A 23514-nucleotide genomic window follows, 5' to 3' on the forward strand; every position below is an offset into this window, starting at 1 on the left:
GGCCCTGAATTGAGCCTCCTTAGAACAGACTGTGATCGTTATTTTCACTAACGTGGTGAAATGCATGAAGGATTTACCCTATTGGTTGTTTCTTCATGTGTGAATGTTCATGTGTGCTGGTGCAGTGCGTGATGCACACATGTGTGGAGGCCGGAGACAACCTTAGATGTTGTTCTTCAGGAACCATCTGCATTCTTCTTTGACAGAGTCTCTCCCTGGCTTGGAGCTCCCCCCCCCAATAGGCCCGGCTGGCCCGGCAGTGTACCCAGGGATCCACTCCTCTCCGCCTCCCCGGCGCTGGGATACAGGCATATGCCAGTGTGGGGTTTTGTTGTTTTCTCCATACATAGGTTCTGGGGGGGATACTCAGTCCTTGTGCTTGGCTGAGCCATCTGTCCAGTCCCTCCCGGATCACCCCTAAGAGGACAGTTCAGCATCACCCAGCGTGCTGACGTACGTCACTGGCTTTCTTCTCCAGAACTCTTGATCTTGCAAAGTTGAAGTTCTGGACCTACCAAACAACAGCCTCCCACCTCCCCCTCTCCGAGCTCCGAGGCCACTGTTCTGCTTTCTGTCTCGTGGGTCTGGCAGTGAGGGGAACCATTTAATATTCATTCTTTGGTGGACAGGCTGGCTGCTTTTTCTAGTTTGCTTTGAGCAAACTCCCTGGGCTCTGACTGCATCAAGGAGAGCTCAGCTGAAGAGGGCCAAGCACCACCTACCCTGTTGGAACTTTCTCTTGGAAACCAGTTCTGATGGTCCTAGGTTACTGTCCCAACTGATTAAGGGTAGAAAGATGGAGGGATATTAATGACAAAGGACATAAATGTCCTGCCTGAAAACAATGTGACTGGGATCCTTACAAGTGAATCTGTGGGGTGGCAATTAGTTTTACAGCACAGGCACCCCCTAAATTTGTGTTTCTGGGTCTGTTGCCCTCATGTCTGGCTCTGACTTGTCCCTTGGGAAATACACACACACACACACACACACACACACACACACACACACACACACACACACACATGATTCTGAATCTCTAAGAGGCTCTGATTGAATGTGAGTGTTACCTAGGAGAAAAATATTCTATGTTGGACAATTTCATGCATGCACATATTTTGAAAACATCCCCTCTCCATTCTTCTCCATTCTTCTCTCCTATCCCCCCCTCCTTCTGGAATGCTTCTTTTCAAACGCTACCCCCCATTCATTATCTTACTTTAAATAACCCACTGAGTGTAATTAGGGCTGCTTGAGCAAATGAACATGGGCATAGGGTTATTTACTGAATGAGCATTGGCAACCCCTTTGAAGGAGAATGACTCCCCTCCCCAGCAGCCATTAAGCCCCTCACCATGCCTGCTGGAATGCTTACTGCTGTGATATTGTCCAGGGATCCACAGCTGCTGTGAGGTCAGGCCTGCAACAGGCACATGAGGGCCAGCAGACAGTTCTTCACAGCACTCTTCCACATCTTGTAATCTCTGGCTTCCATCCCAGAATGCTTTTGTTTCTACCAGTTTATTTGACCAACATGCCAATGGTGTATGTTATTTAGACTGGAACTTATCAACCCCATTTTTTTCAGGTGAAGAAACTGAGGCTCAGTGGGTTGATGGTACCAGCCCAGACTTGTGAATCACTGGGGAATCCAAGTTCTTAGTTCAGGGTCCATTTCTCAGCTCTGCTTGGCTGGCATTTCTTAATTTGAAATATGAAGGAAGCTGGACAGAGCAGTGTGTCTGCAATGCCACCACTTGGGAAGTGGAGGAGGTAGGCCAGGAGTTCGAGGGCTTCCTGGACTGTATAATGAACTCAAGGCTACATGAGACCCTAACACAATTGCACATGGATGGTTCTCTTCCCACAGCCTCCCATCTGACCCCAGACCCCATCCTTGTGTTAGAACACTGTGTCATGTCAAAGGTCCAAATCAAGGAGCTGGGAGTCATCACTGACATTTCCCTCCTGTCCCATGGCCAATCTTCCAGTAAGCCAGTGACTCTTAAGCCCTGACTATGCTTCAGCATGCCCACCCGTCTGCAGTTCTGGACCACCAACGTCCAGGCCTCTCCATTCACGCGGGTTGACTCTTCCTGGGACTGTGATGTTTATTTCTGTTCTTTTCACTGCTAAGTTCCGGGTCTGTACAAGGTGTGACCAGTTTCTGTACTGCAGGGTATCTCAGAGTCACTTGGGCTGTTGAGGTGACTTGTCAATCTAGGGAGTGTGTCCCCATTCTGAACTTTCTCCTTCATCCATTCCCATGTGCAAGTTTACACAGACCTCTCTCTATTGACTGACTCCCGTCCTGCCACCGATCCCTACACAGCCCTCTTGCTTTCCGTTCCTCTGACACATCCTAGGATACACCACCCATCACCAGGGTCCCCTACCTGACTGGTGCCCAGTCACAGCAGTATCAGCTGCTGACACTCTCAATTACCACGTTGAGGAGGCCACCTCATCAGGGGGTCCCGGCTTCCTCAGCTCCAGAAGCATTGTCTAAGCAATGGCTGGTTCAGTGACTGGGTTTACAGATGCCTTCCTCACATTTGCCCCTAGCAGAACTGTGCAGTTTTTGATCTGGGCCCAGCTGTGCCTGGGGACAGGCTTTCTAGGAGACCACATGCTTATAATCTGCTTCCCTGCCTTCTTCTGCTACCCCTCACTCTTATGCATTCCCTGGAGGCTTTACCTTACAATACCGAGGACTCATGCTACACTTCTAGCCACTACAGAGAGATCTTCCCATGCTGTCTGTCACACCTTTTCCTTCCATTCTCTCCACCATCACAGCTCTTTGGGGAGTGTCTGCTCACTTGAGTGACTATGTGACCAGCAGTGCTGTGGGACCATGCCTATTTCTGTTCACTGCTACGTTGCCAGGTCTGAGACAAGCTCCAGATAGCTAAAGGGGAAAGTTAGTGAGTGGGATGGTTTGTTTTAGTCATCAACCTGACACACTATAGAGTCACCTAGGAAGAGAGTCGGCGAGGGATTGTCTGGCTTTGTTGGCTTGCAGGTTTATCTGTGAGGGAATATCTGGATTTTGTTAATTGAGGTAGGAAGATCTGACCATTATGGGCAGCACCATTCTCTAGGCTGGCCCCTCTGTGAGCCCTGTACTCATGTGGTACATATATAAACAAATAGGCAAAACATTCATACCCATAAAGTAAAAATAATTAATATTTTAAAAAGATACACCAAGCAGCAAGTTAATGTCTAGATGACATTAAAAGATTTTGCAAGCAAGAATAAGCAATCATCTTATTAAGTTTTTTTTTAAGTAAAGCTGAGACTTTAGTCCCAGCACTTGGGAGGTAGAGGTGAGCTAGATCTCTGTGAGTTTAAGGTCAGTCTGGTTTACATAGCCTAGGCCAGCCAGGGCTCCATAATGAAACCCTGTCTCAAAATAAAAAAAACATGTGAGCAGACATACACACACACACACACACACACACACACACACACACACACACACACAGAGAGAGAGAGAGAGAGAGAGAGAGAGAATCTCTAACCTTTGGGAAAGTATATCAGTGAACAGCACATTTAAACAACAGTGAAAGAACATTTAAAAAACAATTGAGTTGCTGAAGACATTTTTATAAAAAGAACTTTGTCAGCAGGGTGTGGTGGTACATACCAGTAATCCAGACACTTGAGATGGAGAGACAGAGAGACTTTGAGGCTACACAAAACTCTGTCTTTGAAAATATAAAACTAAAATCAAAGAGGTGCTCCTCAAATAAGAAGGTCATGGGGTCAGAGAGGAAGTAGGGAGCCAAGCGTTCTCCCCCACGGCTGGTGGCAGGACAAGTTGGTACCATCAGTGGAATCTGGTTCCCTCAGGCAGAAAGGTGGGCCCTTTGCTCCACCCCGTGTCCCAGGGTCTGGAACCCAATGCCATGCATTTGTCATCAAACACTCTTAAACAGGAATATACAATATACACCAGGAACCTCCAGGTTCTCACAGCCTTTCCTACAGTGACCCTGATTCCCAAGGGAACATTTAGCCATTAGGACAGAAATGCTCCTCTAAAGCTGGACACTACTAACATGTCCTCAAGCTGGCCACCTATTTACATTCAGAAATCAGCTGTAAATTATAAAAATGACACATTTGAAGAGTATTGGGTATAGAGGATTATGCTGCTGATGACATTAAATGGGAAAATTTTAAATCTCTATGTGCACTATCATCTTGGATTTTTGTTAAAAAAAACACATTCATTAATAGTTGGTTGAAGGATTTTTGTATTGTTATGTATTTCTTTGTTTTCTCTTTATTTTCCCAAGTTCCAACGGTAACTGTGTTATTACTTGTAGAGTGAGAATAAAAGAAAGTCTTGAAATGGAAAGTACAGTTAATACCAAACTTGTGACCAGCCACAAGAACGGCAATAACCCGAGGTGGTGTTTTCCCCATTGCCGCTTCACAGAGGACCACTTCCTGGTGGGCTAAAGAACATGCCTCTTATGAACTTGGCCTGGCTTTATTTAGACAACAATAGGATGAAGTGCAGGGTTACTGGACACTGCCATTCCCATGTCCTTAGCATTTATTCTTCCATGACCTGGAAAATCTTAAAATACTGGCTCTTCTTAAAGAAAGAAAAGAAAAGCCCACAGGTCCTTTGACTGGAATCGATTCTCCTGTGGCTCACCGGTCTGTAAAAGGCATTAGGGTGCGGCATGGCATTGACCTTCATTCTTGTCTCAGCTGAAAATTTCCCTACGACTGGCTGAGGATTCCCAAGAGAAAGGCAATTAAGTGACCCAGCATGATTGTGTAAGGCCTTGGGCTTATCTTGATTAGGAGAAAGTGGACGTCTACTCATCCAAATTTAGAGCAGAGAAGAGAGCCAGATGTTTGAGACCGTGACAAACATTATCCCATATGGCTTTGCCTTTCTTGCCACTTGGTGGATGGGTACAAAGAAGAGAACACTTCAGAGTCTGCCTTCCAGGACGTCTGCTGTAGCCTGTGTCCACAGAGAAACCCGCTTTCATGCTCTGTGTTGAAAGGGGCCTGGGCACATCCCTTCAGGAATGTTGGCTGCCTCTGAGGAAGCTTCCATCCTCCCTGGGATGCTAAGCCTGGTAATCAAAGTCCTTCCTGGTGGGTCCAGACCTGTTCCCACATGGTTTGCCCCAGCATAGGAGGAAACTGGAGTTGTTGCGGGCATGGATTCTGTGTGGGAGTGCCAGGAGCAAAGCACACACAGAGGAGAGTTGGTACACAAGTGGCAGTGGCCTGGTTTGAACCCTGGCGAGTATCTTCCTAGCCATGTGATTTTTTATTTTATTTTATTTTTATTTATTTATTTATTTATTTATTTATTTATTTATTTATTTATTTAGCTGAGGATTGAACCCAGGGCCTTGTGCTTGCTAGGCAAGCACTCTACCACTGAGCTAAATCCCCAACCCCTAGCCATATGATCTTATAAACACAATCTCTTTCCTCTCTGCCCAGGCATCCCATCTGCTGAGGGGTGGTATCGATGCCAGTGATGCCACTGATACAACTCATGAGAGCTGTTCTTTATTAGGTGTGTGGTAAGTGTGCAACATGGTGCTTGCTACAGCCCGGAGTTTACTGCATCCTTAATCTTTCTATTCACTCGTTCCTTGGAGGAAAGTCACTGAGCTGACTAGGTGCTGAGCACTGGGCCAAAAGATGGGACCTCAGAGGAGATAACACACAGACCCCACCTCAGTCCCATAAAAGTCAGATTTTAGGGGTGAGACTCCAGTGGGAACTGCCCAACAGGTCATGGCTCAGGGCACCTATCATGGCACCCCTGCCCCCCAACATACACAAATATACCAGGTACCTTTGCTCCTTATGGCTCAGAGGTGGAAACGGGAATCAGGATCAAGATCCCGTCTCCTAGACTATTAGAAACTTTCGGAACGCAGCTTAACTGCCATCTGTAGCAGGAATCTTAAAAGTTCTTATTAAGAAAATCAAACTTGAGCCAGGTATTGGGGTGAATGTTGGAAGATCAGAGAAGCAGAACAAGCCATAGCAACCTCACCTTGCCAGTTCCTCAGCTGATCCTATTTCCTCAGACTGGAAGCTTCTGAGTCCTCATCCGAATGAATCTCAGGTGAACTGCCACTCTAAAGCCTAAAAGCTTAACCAGCCAAATGCTTTTAGTTTCTGTTTTTCACGCCTTATATATCTTTCTGCTTTCTGCCATCACTCCCTGGGATTAAAGGCGTGTGTCACCATGCCTGACTGTTTCCAAGGTGGCCTTGAACTCACAGAGATCCAGAGGGATTTCTGCCTCTAGAATGCTAGGATTAGAGGCATGGATTAAATTACCACTGCCTATCCTCTATGTTTAATACTGTGGCTGTTCTGTCTCTGACCCCAGATAAGTTTATTTGGGTGCCCAACATTTCGGGGAATACAATACTACCACAACCATCCACTGGATACATGAGCTTTCTCTGCCCCCCAGAGCAAATCGAGAGCTTTGCTGGGTTGGCATTGTGTTCTGTTGAGACTGTCTGCCTCAGCTTCCTTCAAAGAGATGGAGAGCCCTTTGAGGGAAGGGTTTCTGCTCCACTCACTCCCAGGCCCAGTGTCCAGCATGGGTAGCACACTGTAGATGTTTAACAAGTACCTCTTCCCTGAATAACTGACAGGGAGTTGGCCATCACAGGAGACATTGCTGTACTGACAGTGAGAAGAGAATCCCTTTTCACCATGATATTTTATGAGACAATGAAATTTACTCTGCAGATAGCTGAGTCCCTTCTCGTCCCAGCTGCAGCTACCAGTGAGGCTGCGTTTTCTCCACCACAGAGAAAGTGCCTGCCTGAGGGACTTGTTCTCAGCATGGCTTTAGATTATAACTTGGTCAGGAATGTCTTGGGAGAGTGAGCCCCTTGTCCTGGGGCTGGCCCAGGGCCAGCCCATTTGCTTTTCATTGCGTGGGAGACGGTTTAATGGAAAGTAGAGTTACTGAGGCCGGTGTTGCAACAGAAATAATTGGCTGTAAGGCTCCATGTGCTTCGGGGACAGGGACACAGATTTGACTTTTCAGTTTCTCATTTACTTGGTGGGTGAGTCAGGGATAGCTCTTTCTCTCCTCTGGACCTCATTCAAGGAATGGTGATTGTAGAGGGGAGTTGAAGTGGTTGCTGATTAATCTAGAAGGTTCTTTCCTGGTCTGATATGACTTCTCTGACTTTCTTTCCGGGATCAGATTGATGGGAGGCTGGCTGAGTTGCTGGAAAGTGATGTGGATGGTGTTCTGGGAGAAGGCCCAGTCTTGTGAACTCAAGGTCATGGTTTAGGAACCAAAAGCTCAGATAAACCCTGAATCACCTAGTGAGATCCACCCCCGAGGAGGGAGGAGGGGTGAAGTGTGCCCAGCACATTCCTGCTGAAAGTATAAACAGAAAGCAGACTTGAGTCCTGGAGGATAATGACCAGATCTAATCCATGGTGGTGTATAGGGGCTCCTCCAGACAGAACCAGCCAGTCTGGAACCCATATCCTAAGGTGAGGGGCCATGTCCCTAGCCAGCCCCCCCCCCCATGGCCCTCAGTGTGGAAAAGTCTCTTGGGTGGGTTTGTTCAGGTACTATCTCTTAATGATACCCTGTGGGGTCCTTGTAATTCGTTGTTTCAACTACACAATGGCAGTGACCACTGAGAAGAGATGGAACTCACTCACTGTAGTGACTTATAGCATATAAGTTTAAAAAGAACTGAGATATGATCCTAGCATGGTGGTTCAGGCCTGTAATGCCAACCCTTGAGAGGCCGAGATAAGAGCATCACTGCAAGTTCAAGGCCAGTCTGGGCTGAGTGAGAGGTGGCTCAGCAGTTAAAAGCATTGGCCGCTCTTCCAGAGGACCTGGGTAACTCCAACTCCAAGGGATCCCACACCCTCACACAGACCAACACTCAGACAAACAAAACACCAGTGTATAGTAAACAAACAAACAAATACATTAAAAAATAAAATCGTAAGTTTCACAGTGAGACCATATCTCAAAAGAAAAAAAAAAAGGGGGAGAGGCAATTTGTGAATTTTGCTGTTTTAAAAATTTTATTTCTACAGTTTTTCTATGTCATCACCATCAAATTCCTGAATAGTTTCATCACTTCCAGAGAAAACCTCTGTATATCATCAGTCAATTTTGTTCTAATATCTCTCCACTGGTAGCCACAGATATATCTTCTGTCTCCATGAATTTGCTTTTCTAGATCTTTTCCATGTAATTGAACATGTGGCCAAGTAGGTTTGACTTCTTCCATTTATCATGAAGTTTTCAAGGCTTGTGCACGTTGGCCAATACAGAACAATTAAAAGTCGTGTATGTCACTGGATGTGGTGGCCTACACCTGCAATGCCGCCATTCGGGTAGAGTCAGGAAGGTCTGGAGTCCAAGGCCAGACTCGGCCACATTGTGAGTTTGAGGCCAACTTGGGCTATGGGAAACAACCTCCTCCTCTCTTTATGCCTACCCTGAGGTAACATGCAGGCAAAACCTGCAGTGTGAGCTTGGTGTGATCCATCTGTGTATCCTAAGAGGAGCAGGAATTGGCATCATTAACTCCCTAGGGACAGGATGATAACTTCCTTGGGGCTGGCAGGGAACTCTGCAGGGAAATTCTGGTAGAAAGCAATCTGTGACAAGGTCCTTCTCATCAGCAGGACACACTCACTTACTGTGTCTGAACTATGGAAACTAGCTGTCCTCTCCATACACCATGGAGATAATACGAAGTTAAGTTACATCAGAACAACTAAGCTTAACTGAAGACAAGCCTTGAAGGCATATTATATAGGGAGGTGGGAGAGAGGTCCTTCCAACTCCGAGAGCACAGAAAAGAAGAACATATACCGTGAAAGTAACAGATGAACAAAAAGAGTCAGGATCATTCATGTCAACTGCAGCAAACCCCTAAAAATCGAGGATGAAGAAGAGGAACAACTCAGTTGACCAACCAGACCACCAACTAATAAAATAATAAGAAATAGGAAACTGTGCTCTGTAATAACCTTAAATACAAATAGCCTCAATCCACCAATAAAAAGACTCAGACCAGTTGACTGGATTGAAAAACAGGATCCAGCCAGCTAAAGGAGCTTGCCACCAGACCTGATGACCTGAGCTCGAACCCAGGACTCACATGGTAGAAGGAGAGAACCAACACATGCCCACACATACACACATGTAAATAAATAAGCAATAAAATTTTAAAGGGACACACTTAGCTAGCAAAGATTCCCAAAACCAAGAGTCAAACAATGAAATTACCCTACTACAATAATAGAAGCCATAACCAAGCTAGCGTATTGATTCTTTTTATTATTTATTTATTTATTTGCTGTATTTTTTTTTTTTCTTTTGAGACAGGGTCTCTGCATAGCCCTGGCTGTCCTAGAACTTACTATGTAGACAAGACTGGCCTTGAACTCACAGAGATCTGTTTGCTTCTGCCTCCCCAAGGCTGGGATTGAAGGCCTGTACCAGCACGCCCAACAGCATACTGATTCTTAATATAATAAAATAGACTTCAAATCAAAACTAGTCAGACAAGATGATTGGGAAAGAATTCATCAAGACAATGTAAGGATCATGAACATTTCTGCCTCCTAATGCCACAAAATGAACACCAACAGGAACAAAAGGTCACACAATAATAGTGAGGGGCTTCCATACCTTACTTTCATATTCAGCTATGTCTCTCAAACTAAAAGTCTATAAACAACCTTCAGAAATACACTGTGCCATCAGTTACCAGCTAGCTACAGAATATTCCATCCGGTTAGAGAATACACATTCTATAAAACTGATCACATTGTAAGTCACAAAATAGATTTAACACATTTTTAAAATGAAAAAAAAAAATCCTCATGTATCTCATGAGGCCACAAGAGAATAAAATTAGGAATCAATAGCAAGGACTCCCTGCCTCCCAATGGAGACTGAACCACGCATTTTGGGGGAATGAACAGTAGGTCACCAAAGAAACCACAAAGGAAGGTAAAAATATCTAGAATTAAAAGAATACATGGCCTCTCAGACCCTCTGGGGTACAGTGAAGACAACTGTCCCAGTTAGAGTGTGTCAATTTGACACAAGCTAGGGCCATCTCGGAGGAGGGATCCTCAATTGAGAAAATGCCCCTGATAGATTGGCTTCGGGCTATTAATCAAATTCTTGATTAATGATTGATGTGGGAGGACCCAGGCCAGTGTGGACAGTGCTACCTGTGGACAAGGGGGCCTGGGTGCATAAGAAAACAGGCTAAGTAAGCCATGGAGAGCAAGCCAATAAGCAGCATCTCTCCATGGCCTCTGCATCAGCTCCTGCCTCCAGCTTTCTGTCTTGTTTAACTTTCTGCCTTGACTTCCCTAAATGACAGACTGGGATCAGGTCATGGGAGTCAAACAAGCCTTTCCTGCCCAGGTTGTCTTTGGTCCATGTTTTATTGTAGCAAAAGAAAGCTAACTAAGACAGAAACCCTAAGAGAGATGTTTATGGCTGCACGTGCCTAAATTAAAGAATTAGAGCGAGCAGAAGCAAGTATACTTCAAAGCTCTCAACAAAGAAGCCAAGCCAAACCCCATAGAAAGCAAGAAATCATAAATATTAGGGCAGAAATAAATGAAGTCGCTACTTTAAAGAATAGTGCACAAAATCAACCATTTTCTTTGAAAATATGAACAAGACGGACAAAGCCAATGAACTAACAAAGAAGATCCAAATTAATAAATTATAGATAAAAGGAGTTGTTACGACAGACTCCAGTGCAGTCTAAAAGGTCATTGAGAAAGACTTTGAGCACTTACATTCCCAAAAGTTGGAACGCCTAAAAGAAATGGATAGAACATGGAACTCATATGACCTCCCAAATTAAATCCAGAGCATAGAAACCACTCAAACAGACTCATGACAGCAAAGAGATTGGAGCAGTAATTAAAAGTCTCACAAAGCAAAACTCAGTGCTGGGCAGCTTCACTGCTGAATTCTAAGAAACTTCTAAGGAAGATCTACCGCCAGTGGGTCTCTGATGAAATGGAGCAGGAAGGAACACCCCCAAACACATTCTGTGAAGCCGTATTGCCCTGATACCAAAACCCAGATAAAGACACAACAACAAAGTAGAACTGCAGACCAATTTCCCTGATGAATATAGATTCAAACATTCTTGATGAAATAACTTACAAATCAAATTCAATAATACAAAAAGTTTGAGGCCAGCCTGGTCTACATAGTGAGTTCCAGGACAGCCAGAGCTACATAGTGAGACCCTATCTTGATGGCCCCCATGCCCTTTCAAAGAACACATTAAGATCATACACCAGAACTAAGTTGTTTTCATCCCAGGGATGCGAGACCGATTCAACATACACAAATCAACAAACATTATGCACCATGTAGATATACTTAAGGACAGCAAATATGTAATAAACGGAGAAAAGGCATTTGGCAGAGTCCAGTGTGTCTTCATGATAAAAATCCTGAAGAAATTAGGAATTTGTACCCCCAAATAACAAAGGCTACATAAGACAGAACTATAACCAACATTATATTAATAGAGGAAAGGGGAGGAGTTCTAGGATAAGGGTATTCACTCTCTCCTCTCTTACTCAACACAGTGCTTGAGGTCGTACAACTAACCTGGGCTCACAGGAGCTCATAGGAGCTCACAGAGTCCGGACTGACAGCTAAGGAGCCTGCATGGGACCAACCTAGGCCCTCTGCATGTGTGATAGTTGTGTAGCTTGGTCTGTTTGTGGGATTCCTAGCAGTGGAAACAGGCCCGTCCTTAATGTTTGATCTGGCTTTTGGGAACCCATTCCCCATACTGGGTTGCCTCACCCAGCCTTAATACAAGGGGAGGAGCTTAGTCCGACCTCAACTTGACATGCCATGCTTTGTTGACACCCATGGGAGGCCTGATCCTTTCTGAACAGAAACAGAGGAGTGGATGGGGGTGGGGGCAGAGGAGAGGAAAGAGAATGGGAGGAGAGGAGGGAGGGAGAACTATAGTTGGGATGTAAAATTAATGACTAAATTTTTAAAAAGTTAAAAGCTCTGATGGACTATGTTAACAAAAATGACAAGCCTCCTCATGAAAACATTACACATGGAAACCTATTATAACCTCAAATAAACTAAGAACAATACAAAGACACAATTTGAGCTCATCTATAAGGCGTGCCCTTAAAATATGAAGACAAGTAGAGAAAATGGTAACACATCCACCATGCAAACAGAATTAACAGAATGTCAATGAAATATGGAAGCAATATATTAATATGCTATATTAATACCGAAGTTTCAAAGATAAATTCAAATGAGGTACATGTACACCCATGAAAAAGATAAAAATTTAAAAGGCTGACAACATCAAAAGCTGAAGCAGCTATGAGAAAGAACTCTCTGGAATCCTTTCAGGGCAGGGTGATGATGTGGCTATTTTTAGTAACAGTTTAGAAGGTTTTAACAAGGCCTCCTTGAGTCCCAGCAATCCTCTGCCTAAGTCATTGCCAAGGAAAAACAAAGCATATGCTGGGCTTGAGGAGATGGAGCACTGTGTAAGAGTGCTTGCTGTGAAAGTGTAAGGATCTGAGTTTGAATTCCAAGTACCCAGGTATAAGAACCAGGTATGAGCACATATGTCTTGTCACCTAAGTGTTCAGCATTGAAGGCAGAGACAGGGAAATCCCAGGATCTCACTGGTTAGCTTCAGGTTTAGTGAGAGACAGTGTCTCAAGGGAATAAATATGCTGCAGAATGATAGAAAGTCACTCAACATCTTCTTCTAGTCTCTGCATGTGGATACATGGATGTATACACATATGTGCATATACCACACACACATGAGGAAGAAGACAAGGAGGAGAAAACATGTTTACCAAATGACTTGTGTGTTTGAAATCTATTTATTTACAATGAACAAAAACTGAAAATTTCATGCATGTCCATCAGTTGAGTGGGCATAAACACACTGGGGTATAGTGTAAGACATAATGACACACAGCAATGGGAAAGAGCTGCTAAGCATGCAACTATAGAGATGGAGCTCAATGACATAATGGAAGCAGAAAAACCTGGACACAAAAGGGTTAATCTTGGTGGCCAACCTGACAAGATTTAGAATCACCATGGAAACAGACAGGTAGAGCTTTTCTAGTTTAGATTGATTGAAGTATAAGGGCACATTATAACTACGGGTGGCACCATCCCGTGAGCTAGTATTCTGAAGTGAATTAAAAAGAGAAATCAGGCAGAATACAGGCCTCCACCACTCTGCTCCCTGAGTGTAGATGCAATGATACTTCCTGCCGCCATGATTTCCCTCAGGTGATGGATGACATCCACGGAGCTGAGAGCCAAAAGAAACCTTTCCTTCTTTCATTAAAAAAAAAAAAAAAGACAAGAGAAAGGTGTATTAGTCCAAACATACAAATAGAAAGGGTAGTCATCAGTACCACCATTGGCAGATGACACAATTCTGTACTTAAAAGATCCTACCAACTCCAAAAGAAAAAAATATTTAACCTGTGAAACCTTTCAGTAAAGCTGTAGGATACAAAATCAACATACAGAAATTAAAAGCTTTCCTCTATCCTAATATCAAACTTGCTGAGAGAAATTAAGGGGAAAAATCTCATTCATAACAGCTAACATCAAATAAATTTTTTTTAAGTACCTAAGAAGTGAAAGGCCTGTACAATGGAAGCTATAAAGTGGGAAAAGAACTAAAGAAGACACTAGACAATAGAAGGACCGTCCATGCTTCTGGACAGGCAGAACTAATATTGTGAAAATGTCCTTATTATCCAAAGTAGTCATTACATTCCGTGAAACTCCCATTAAATTTCCTGTGCATGCTTCACAGAACTAAGAACAACTCTAAAATTCTTATGGAAACACAAAAGATCACAGATATTCTGAGCAGTCTAAAGCAGAGAGGACACAGCTGGAGGCATCACAATACCTGGCCTCAAATTCTACTACAGAGCCATAGTGACAAGATGACGTTGTACTGGCCCCCAAACAGACATGTGGGTCAATGGAATGGAACAGAGGACTGAGAATTAACCCTACACGTCTGTGGTCAGCTTATTGAACAAATGCTGTTGTCAACCTGCAGAAGAGTGAAATTAGATCTGTATCTTCCATTCTGGACAAAATTCAACTCAAGATGGATCAAAGGCCTAAAATTAAGGTGGGCTAAAACTGCTAGAGGGAAACAGGGAAAACTCCTCAAAATACAGGCATATGCAGAATTGTCTGAATAGGACTCCAGTAGCACAGTGAGTAGCCTAAAGAACTGACATATGGGATTATACAAAATTCAGAAGGTTTTGCACAGCAAAGTTAACTACCAGCAGAATAATGAAACAGCCTAGAGAGTGGGAGAAAATGTTTGCCAGCATGCCTCACACAAGGGGTTAATATCTGGAACACATAAAGAACTATAAAAATTAAATAGCAAAAACCCTACAAAAACTGTCAATCAGTAATTGAACTGGTGAAATGAACAGACCGTTCTCAAAAGAAGAAACACAACTTGCTAATAAAATTTTAAGTGTTTTCAACATCCTTCGATGGCAGGGAAATACAGATCAGCACTGCTCTGAGATTCCATCTCACTCCATTCAGAATGGCTATCGTCAAGGAAACAAATGACCACAAAGGCTGGGGAGGGCATGGGAAAAGAAGGACCATCATTACCTGCTGGTGGGAGGGCAAACTGGTGCGGCCATTGTGAGAATTAGTGTGGAGCCATCTCAGAAAATTAAAAATAGGACTGCCATATGACAGAGCCCTACCTCCCCAAAGGACTCTGTGCCACAGAGGCGCTTGTCCGTCTGTGTTCTTTGCTGCTCTATTGACAATAGCCAAGAAATGGGAACAGCCTAGATGTTAATCAAATAGTGAGTGATAAAAAACACGCTTAACATACTCTCAGTAGAATTCTATTCAACTATAAAGAAAAATGAAATTATAAAGTTTCCAGGAAATTGGATAGCTCTGGAAATTATGTTATGTATATGTTACATGCACATAATTATATAACTCAGACTCAGAAAGATGACAAATTCTCTGTGTTCACTCTCACATGCTGATCCTGGCCTCTAATACTTACATGTGTGTGTGGGGGTGTGTGTGAGTGTGGGTGTGAGTGTGAGTATAGGTCTTGATCCTGGAAAGGAGCTGGTGAGAGGGACAAGAGATGTTGAGGATGAGGGGGAAGGCTAATAGGTCACATGACATGGAAGTGGCCTGGAGGCTCCTGGGGAGGGTACAAAGAGGGGTGCAGGGAGAATGGGGAAGAGGAGGAGGACGGTAATAACAAAATGCCGTAATGAAACATTATACTTCATGCTATTTAAAATACAAATAAATAAATATATGTATTTTTTGTTGGATGTTTCTATCATTTTATGCATTTGTAGCTTTAATTCATCTGGAATTTGTAAATGGTTTAAAGTAGGCATCCTGCTTCATTTTCTTCTCATATTGTTAGCGAGTTCTCAACTCTCTAACGTTTTCATACTGATCTGACACAGGGTCTTATGTTGCCCAGGCTGGCTTTGAACTGTCTTTGTAGCTGAGGGTGACCTTGAACCCCTTCCTGATTCTCTAGTCTCTGCTTCCTAAGTGCTGGGATTGCAGGCATGTCCCCACTAAGCCCAGAATCCTAGTAATTTTTTAATGTAATTTGGACTGGCCTTTTATGCATGGATTTATTTTCTCCAGCTTTTAATAGACTCTTCAGCTTCTTGTTCCTTTATGAGAAATTTTCATCTTCATTAACTTAATACCCATCCATTTATCTAGATATTATCAAACAACTGTTATTCTAGTACACTTTCTTTGGTGACATGATGTATTGTTTTCATGTAAGGTATACTGCCATAACATTTAAGGGTTCTTATTTGGCCTGTGGCTTTCTGACATGTCACATACCATTAGCAGAGCATGTGTGGGCTAGCCATGGATGAGAATGGATGGGAGGACCAAAGATGCACTGAGGATTCATGAGACTGGACACAGAATATCTGTGACAACCACAGCATCTTTGGACCAGTTCAAGCTGCTACTGTAGATCCTGAGGACAAGTACCATCCTTGTGATCACTGAGTGGAGGAGTAGAAAGCCCCATCTCTGGCATCTTCAAAACCTGGCCTCCTGCCCTAACACAGCCAGGGTGGATGGCGTTTAAGCCAAAGCTGTGGTCTGTACATCATGCTCACTAGCACCCTTCCAGGCTTCATGTTTGTATTTGCAGTGCAGTGTTAACAGTGATGGGAGTGGACACCCTTCTGGTCAAGGTGGGACCATGGTGGCCACAGTATCCCAATGTTAGCTTCCTGCAGGATGTATACACAGCACACCTGCCAATTCACAAAAATACTCTTCTTTGACCTTCTCTTCTGGATAAGAATGTTGAATATTCTCGAATGATTTTTGTCAACCATCAAAAGTGACTATATGGTGAGGGCTGGAGAGATAAGTGCCTCACTCAGTAAAGTGCCTGCCACACAAGCCTGAGCACCCGGCCTCAGGTTCCCAGCATTTGTAAAAAAGCTAGTTGTCTGCAGTTCCAGTCCTGGGGTGGAGACAGAGGCTCCCTGGGGCTTCTGGCCATTCTAGCCTATTCAGTGAGCTTCAGGTTCCATGAAAAACCCTGTCTCAGAAAAATCAAGTGAACGTGTGTGCTCTAGTACAATGAACATGTACACACACAATACGGTGGAGGGCAATAGAAGGAGATATGAGTTCTGGCCTCCACAAGCATGCACACACTTAAGAACATGCACCATCACACACACACACACACACACACACACACACACACACACACACACACACACGTATATATAATACTTCTGTTTTGTTATTCTGACATGATAAATTATACAAATGGGTTTTTCTAGTTTGACAGATACATATCTCTCTTCTCTGTATTTGTTGTTATTTTGTATTACATAGAAGCCTTTCTTCCAACTTTCCTTTCATCCTTTTTGTTTTCTTGACATTTCTTCTCAATTCTGGGAGAACTTGTCATGTTCCTTGAAAAGCATGGACTGGTCACTAGCAGCCTCAGCACCATTCCGGACGTTTGTAGAGGAACAGAGCCAGCTGTGTGTTCTAACACGACTCCAGGTGATAAGCCTGCACTGTGAATTGTGAAGAGTGGATCAGTGTTTGGCCTGAAAGGGAGCCTTCCCCTCCATCTGTGATGTAGACTCCCCTTAGTTTTAGAGTAGTTTAATTTTTCCAGTGGGACCGAGAAAGGAGATGAAATTCAATCGAGATATTGGTCCCTTATCCAGGACCGGTATCCTCAGTCTCCTAGGGCAACCAGCTGCTGTGTGTGATGCCATGAAGTGAAAACAACAGCTCAAAGGTCACCACAGTCCCCTCTAGGCATCATTAGCCCAACACAAAAGAGTTTCTGTTGGAGTTCTGCTGCAGTCCTGTGTCCCCCCAGGGTGCTTTGCCCACACTACCTGCTTTGACAAATTTACAGATGTCAACTGGTGTCTCCATGGAAGCACTGGTCCTGGGCAGATAAAGAGGAGTAAAGAGATTCTGGTGGAGTTTGGTATCTGAAAAAATGTCCGAGGTTTTCAGGGGAAGTGGCCATACTTTTGCTCCCACACATTGTGTACCAGAGAGGAGAGCATCCACATATGTGAGTTATAAGCCCTGTACATGTAGAAAGATGCATCCTTTTAAGGGGAAAAAAATAAAATCGAATATGTCCAGTTCTCATCAGACACGGCGGGAGAAAAATTTCGGGAAGGCACAAAACTCTATGGAAATGATTCAAAGAGCAAAAAGACTCTTCAGGACAAATTGGCTCATTCTTTATTGTTGCCAGGCCCTCTGTTCCCTGGAGAGTTATCGAAACAATACCAGCGCCTGGCTCTCATGGTGGACTGGAAAACATCCTACCTTTCTTAATGGCTTGGTGAAGCTGTTGTCTCAACAGGAAATTCTAGCCATTGTCACGCATTCTTGTTTATTATTAGTAATAATAGCTCTTCACAGCGCCGTCCGCTCCAGACCTTGACAAAGCCTTTCCATAGAAGCTGGGTCTTTCCGGACCATGCTTTGGCAAGTCAAACAGGGTGAGCAGGCATGAATGCGCCCATTTCGTAGATCATGAGCTGAAGCTGCAGGGAACCCAGGACATCCTTGAGACAATGGAATGCAGAAATGGCAGCTGGGAGTTTTATAACATTTGCAGTGGACATTTCTGAAACACACGGGGCAAGCGTGAAGCTTCCCAGCCTGTCTGTTTGGTCCTCTTGCTGAGCCTGTGTGTGGAGCAGGCAGAGAGAAGGACCCTTAAGTGTAAGTCAAGTGTAAGGCTCACTGTCTGGAGTTTTACAACATTCCTCGGTCGAGACTCAGGAGACCACTCGTCTCTGGCTCCTGTTCTGGCCGTGGGGCTCACTCCACCTAATTACACCATTACATGACTTTATTCACCTTCTACCAGAGATCTGTTGCCGCCCTAGGATGTGATCGTCACACACCAGGAGAAACTGTTTTGCTCCTTACTAATCATTTTCTGAATTTGACTCTTCTCCCCTAGTGGGAGGGGAAGGTACCTTATTCCTGGTGTCTTCTAATCTATGCCTCTTCTTCTTACCCGTCCACACAGATCACCCCCCATTTCCCTTTGCTGTTTGGTTTATTCACCTAACTCAATGCCTTTCCTTTCACATGCTCTTTTTCCCCAGATGGCCCTGGCCTTATTCTCTATCACCTTCTCCTATGACGTCTTACACTTAAAGGGACCAGCTCAAAAGTGCTGTCCCTGGGAAGCTTTTCATACCCATTGTGTGAATAGCTCTGCGCCCAAGAACACGATGAGCACACCTCTGCTTCCCCTTGGCCTCGGAAACACCTTGTGTATAGCTGGGGATTTGAACCAGAGAAGCTAGTTTGGGGACATGAATGACATCTCATTCCAATGAACTTGGAACTTTACAGCTGGTAAGAATTCATTTAGGGTTGATCTAATTTCCCCAATAGCTTGGGAATGTCTGGACTTTTTAAAGACCGTGTCTCACTTTAGTGTCTTTGTTTAGATAACAAGAAGGTGGGACTCACATAAGGCAGGCATTACTCAAATGGGAACGGAAGTTTGCACTGAACCTTCCAGAAGACTGATGAGCAGATTAGAACTTCAGTGGTTGAGGGGATGTTGGGATGTTGCCGATCTAGAGCCTAATTACAATACATCTTGGGCTGTGTCTACCCCTCTAATAGCCATTCCTTGCCCACCTCTCTGTCTGGCCTAATGTCCTTGTGACTAAGAGATGAAAGCTGTAGGGATGTATAAACAGACTATCAGTATCACCAGGAATTTTAGAGTCTTTCCAGAGTCGCTGCATGTTACCCAGGAAATCAGGGTCCCCTCTTGGGGGTCTTAGTCTCTTTGATAAAAAGAATAGAAGAATAGACCCATAAGGAGGCTCAAGGGTACTTTTATTAGTGTTAACAAGAAAAGCCTAGGTGGCATGATGTAAAACGTGGCAGCTATCAGGAGGAAGTAGATGGAGGAGAGAAGCCATGCCTCTGAGTTAAGCTGTCATGGAGGTCAGCCACACAGCAGATAAGCAGCCACATGGCGAGGAGAGGGACATTAAAGAGTGAAAAGCCTAAAGCACCAGAGAAAGGGGTCCTAGGCTCTGCCAGCACCCCGAAGAAAGACAAGAAGAACCAAGGAAAGTTATACCGTCCAGAAGACAGAACGGTGGGCAGACCGACAGAACTCCACCACGACTCTGAAGGGGCCGCACAAAAGGCAGACCTCTGGGAAGGAGGAGCACATGATCTCACTAAAGAGCTGAGTATTTCTCCTGTCTCCTTAGCACGGCTTCAGGTGGTCAGCCAGGGGATTGGCCAGTCCTACTGGATTAACCCTTTTTAGAGAGAGACAATGGCATGTCTTGCCCCGACGGCGGACTCCACTCTTTACTGTAACACTAACATCCACCAACCAAGAGGCTAAGGGGGTCCTCGGAGAGCCTCTGAGGCCTGTAGCATGGATTCCCTGCTTTGCTTTAGCCCGCCTACTCAATGTTGCCACCAATGTATTTGAAAAGTGCCTTGATTAGTGACTTTACTATAAAATGTTACCAAACGGTAACCATAGGCACATGGAATTTGGGGTCTCTTAAATCTTGTTCCTGGACCATAGTCACTCATATTTGCATCCAAAATAAATTCTCTTAATCTTCTGAGATGAGAATCACAGTTTTCAAAAAATATTTTATTCTTGCTTATGTGTATGTGTCTATGTGAGAACCCATGGAGGCCAGAAGAGGGTTCTGGTCCTCTGGAGCTGGAATTATAGCTAACTGACTGAAGAGGGTTCTGGGAACTGAACTTAGGTCCTCTGGAAGATCAGCAAACAATCTTAAAACCCTTGAGTAATCTTTCCAGCCCCAAGTTGTATTTTCTTGTCTACACCAACCAATCATTCTAAAGGTCAGCAACAAAAATTTCTATTAGTTATCTTGGATTTTATTACCACATTCCTCCCAGTTAAAGCCTTTAGTGCCAAGCTCCCTTTGGTGGTGGTGATGGTGGTGCTGGAGACTGAACCTCAGGCTTTACACATTCTAGGGAAGTAAGTACCTTACCCTTAACCCATGTCCTCAGTCCTCTCTGATTTTGTTACAGGGTCTCACTTGATTGCCCAGGCTTGCATTGAACTCACTCTGTAACCTAGGCAGACCTTGGAGCTTGCAACCCTTCTGTTGCAGGATTACAGGCCTGAACTACCAGGCCTGGTTCCAAATTTCTTTATCATACCTCTTGGGGGATGATCTGGGACCAGCCCACTTAGATAGAGGTTCTGGGTTTTCTTTGGCATCAGAGTGTTTCTGCCTGGCTCCTTCACAATTTGAAAACAGATAATTTTGTAGTTATCAACCCTGGCTGTACACTGGAAACTTAAAAAAATATTGATATGAAATTTGCATAGAGTACTCTGGAATTTTTCATGGAGTGCCAATTGTGTGTACATAGGGTGATGCTCCAGGAAACAGCTACTGGAAGACAGCCATGACAAGAGATGTTGGTGGTTGGAATTTTGGCAAGTTACTTTTAGTATACCTTTTCCAATAACTGGACATCCAGATAAATCCTCAGAAGGCTCATATTCATTGAAACAGTTATTTATCTATTTAAAGTGGTATCTGTGTGTGCATGTGGTGTGTGTGGTGTGTGTGTGTGTGTGTGTGTGTGTGTGTGTGTGTGTGTGTGTGTGCATTTGCTTGTATCATGGTAAATAAATGGGAGCCAGAGGGCAACTTTCTGGGGTTGATGCTTTCTTTATACTAAATGGGCCCAGGGATTAACCCGGGTCTCCAGACTTGGTGGTAAATGCCTTTATCAGCTGAGCCATCTTGCTGGTCCTTTATTACCTTTAGAATAAACTAATTTCCTTTCACAAAGAAACCATGGTACTGTAATGAAAATATCACAGTTCTCAACATAGTCTCTGCTGAACCTGAAAACAAAGATGACTAGAAGCAGAGAGAACCGGGGGAATGTGGAGCCAACTAGAAGGAATAACAATAAAGTAGATGCAGAAATGAAAAAGAAGATGGAGTTAGACCGCAAAGTCATTCAAATAGCTTTATCAAGATGTCCATTTATCTCAAGGAAAGGGTGAACACAATGAGTGAACAGAGAAGGACTTTCACAGAAAGACGGAATGAATAAAAATGAACCAATACAAGATGAAAAACTAAAAATATAATATTTGAATTAAACAGTTTCACTATATTGGTAGCAGCAGATTAGACATCGCAGAAGGAAGATGTGCCACAGAGACACATACAGGGACACCTTACAGACTTTCTCCTCAGGTCCCCAGCCAGGAGCTGAAGACCGTCATCAGCAGTGGTGGGTCATGTTGGTGCTCACCCTGGATGCAGTGGTAAGAATGTACTTCACGTCTGTCCTCTTCCTCCCCCAAATGGTTTAATCTCAGCAAAGACATTGGGCAAATCCCAAATGGCGTGTGTATGTCTTACGAAACTCCCAGTTAGCACTCCTCCACATTGTTAAGGAAACAAGCAAGCAAGGCAAAGAGGAATATAAGGAGACATGACAGCTAAATGGAATATGGCATCGTGGAGCAACGTTCTGGCAGAGAAAGAGTGCATGAGCCAAGAAATAACCCATCTGAATGAAGAATGGACTGTAGTTAAAATCACATTCATCAGCTGTAACAAACTGACTGTACTGTAGTGTAAGAAGTTAATGAGGGCAACTGGGCACAGGATGTACCAAATCTTGTCTTGTATCTGCCCTTTTCTGTAGATGTAAAGCTGGTTTAAATAAGGAGTGTAGGAAAATTAATGAACAGTAGTAAATTCTGTCAAATGTGTGGGCAACTGGAGCTCTCACTGTGTGAAGGAATGTAAAATGGAATAGTCTGGCAGACAGTTTGATGAGTCCGTGGGATGTCAGACATACAATCATCTTGTAACCAAGAGAAATAAAACATATTTCCCCACAAGGACTTTATGGGAATGTTTGTAGGGGCTTTACACAGAATCATCACAAACTGGAAGCATCCAGAATGTCCATCAGCTGCTGAGTATGTCAGCACATTGCATGTGTCCATATACTAGAATGTAATAAAAAAAAAAAAAAAAGAATGAGCTACACCAGCATGGCAGCTCCCAGAACAGCCTCACAAAAAAGTGAAGTCTGCAGGAAGAAGCCAGACACAAAAGACTCCATCTGTCATGTGTTTATGTGCAATTTTACCACAGCACGGCTGATCCAAGGTAGGTAAGTCAGAGCAGTGGCTGCATTTTGAGCCCTGAGGTCTGAGGATGGGCTCTCTGGACTTCTTAAAGGGATGGAAATGTCCTGGATCTAGATGGAGTGTGGCCAAGGTGAGTGAATGATTCTGTCAAGCACACCAAGATGTACACTTGAAATTGCTCCATTTCTAACATATATAAAAGGTACTGCCAGGCAGTGGTGGTGCACACCTTGCCCTTGGGAGTCAGGGCCAGGCAGATCTCTGTGAGTTCGAGGCCAGCCTGGTCTACAGATCGAGATCCAGGACAGGCACCAAAACTACACAGAGAAACCCTATCTTGAAAAAACAAACAAACAAACAAACAAACAAACAAAAACAAATAAAAAGGTACCCGGATATTTAAAGACAAGGTTAAAGAGGTGTGATGGCCCCATATGTGATTGAAGCACTTGAGAGATTGAGACAGGAAGACTACCAAGAGTTTAAAGCCTGTCTGGGCTCCAGAGTTCAAGGTCAGAATGTAGCACCCTTCTTTACTCCTGTGCATGCAGATGCTTCTCTCACATGTAGATTTGCATTCCTGCTTAATGCTGGGATCAGCCAATTGACTAGTTGGCATCTTCTAAGATGCCAAAAGGCCCAAGAAGATAGGAGTGAGGTGGAGTCCCCAAGGAGCCCCTGCACTCCCCTGTGCTGC

The sequence above is a fragment of the Onychomys torridus genome, chromosome 2 (assembly GCF_903995425.1).
Source record: "Onychomys torridus chromosome 2, mOncTor1.1, whole genome shotgun sequence".
Lineage (NCBI taxonomy): Eukaryota > Metazoa > Chordata > Mammalia > Rodentia > Cricetidae > Onychomys > Onychomys torridus.